The 1911-nt window shown below is 39.4% G+C and overlaps 1 non-coding gene across 1 annotated transcript; it reads left to right on the plus strand.

The window, feature by feature from the left end:
• The first annotated feature begins 690 nt into the window (after positions 1 to 690).
• LOC121245157 lies at positions 691 to 824 on the plus strand. The gene has a single exon (XR_005936565.1). It is a non-coding gene; the product is annotated as a U6atac minor spliceosomal RNA (small nuclear RNA).
• Positions 825 to 1911: the final 1087 nt, after the last annotated feature.

Raw genomic sequence — 1911 nt, forward strand, 5'->3', positions numbered from 1 at the left:
CCTTGTATGACCTCGACGGCACAGCTATCGCCATCTGTGATGGTGAGTTTCTCCCTTGCCCACCTCCTCTGCCTATGTTCTTCAGCACATCCGCCAGCTTCCTCCACCCCATTCCAGCCCTATCCTCAGGTATAAAGATGAAGCTCTGGCGACCTCCCCCTCAATACTCCACCAAAGCCAAGTATGAGCCATGAGGATTGGAGCATTTCAGGGCAATGAAGCCTTTGCCGCCTTCCCGACAAGCAGAATGGTACCCTTTCCTCCCTGCCTTTAGACATTCCTCCAGTGTGTTTACCACCCATCGGATGGTGTCTAATCCCAGCCTCAAACAACTCGCACCTTTCCAGCCTTTCTCCGTAATGTACACCATGCCCCCATCTCTTCTTACCCCAAACACCTTTGATTCAATGGCTATAGAACTAAAGGAAATCATTTCCTTACTACGGTACCAACTATCCCACCGTCAAGAGCCCTCAGCCACTATCAGCGACGTGATACTGGTTTGCAAAAACAGAAATGTAAGGAGAGAAAACAAAAGTGTACGGACCTCTAGCAATTGTTAGATACAATCCTCTATTGGAATTCATGTTGTATCTACTTGTTGGTATAGATGGACTCGTGGATTTGATCCTGGCCTGCATGAGATTCTTTGTGAATATAGTAGCTATCCATTATATCGAATAAATTTTTGTTTTGGTAGAAAGGAAAGCTGGTTGGCATCTCCCAATGGATGGGAACAGCCTTCGGGCTTACCTGTTACCGGCATATCGGCCCGTTAAGACTACCTACTTCGGTGGATCTTCTAACCCAATTTAAATTTATTTAAAAAAATGGAATAAATAAAAAAAATTTAAAAGGCAAAATTCTTTTTGATCGTTCTTGCATGCTCTGTAGATTGAATTCCCCCAAACATGATTATTGCTTGGGTAGTGTTTTTTACCATAGAATTGATAAATATGTTGAAGAAACTGTGTTATGATGAGTTGCAGATGGTATTGTGTTAATTCAAAATTTATACCTTAAGGAGATGAAATCACATATTTAGGATGAAAATATTGGTAGGATGCATCCACTGCTGGTACAGCTCAATGTTTTCCGAGATGATCGGTTAGGGGATTGATCTGGGCAGATGTTGTAGTCTTTTATTCTGTTTTAAAGGATTTACCTAACATGCTTCATTCGGTTTTAGGAACTTGGCTTCAAATTCTTGCTGTAGCTGTAGGACCCCAAACTTGTTTATGTTAATATTTTATTAGAAAGCAGTTGATTGTAAAGAAAAGTAAAAGAAAAAAATAATTAAAAAAAATAAAGAAAGATTATTTTAATAGAATATAGAAAGAATAGGAAATGGGATGTAAGAAGTTTTGGAAGGATGAGTGGTTAAAAAAGAGAAATATGATTTTAGCTAAAATTTAGAAAAAAGATTGATCATTCGGATGTAGATGCTACGATATATAGCAATATTCGATCCTGGGTTGCATTTTATTTTTACAAAAACTCTAGGTTAAGATCGTAGCAATAAACATGAGTCTTGTTGCACTACAACAGAATGTGTGTTTTGTGACAGAGAAAACTGTCACAAAAAAATGGCAAACCGTCACTAAACATATTTGGTGACCGTCACATGACCGTCACCTAAAGTGCGTCACAGAAAACATTTGGTGACGGTTTACTATTCAACCGTCACAAAAAATATTTTTAGTGACGGTTGGAAGTGTTCCGTTCGGTACAACGTTCGAACGTTCCTTTTTTTGTGACGGTTATGAACTGTCACAGAAAATCACGTTCGGACGTAAAATCAAACGTTCGGACGTTATACTCGACCGATTGGCGTTCGAATGAGAGAAGTTGACGTTCGTTGGATATCGTGTTTGAACGTATCATATTTACGTTCGAATGTTAATGCGTCCG

Source organism: Juglans microcarpa x Juglans regia, chromosome 8S, assembly GCF_004785595.1.
Source record: "Juglans microcarpa x Juglans regia isolate MS1-56 chromosome 8S, Jm3101_v1.0, whole genome shotgun sequence".
Classification (NCBI taxonomy): domain Eukaryota; kingdom Viridiplantae; phylum Streptophyta; class Magnoliopsida; order Fagales; family Juglandaceae; genus Juglans; species Juglans microcarpa x Juglans regia.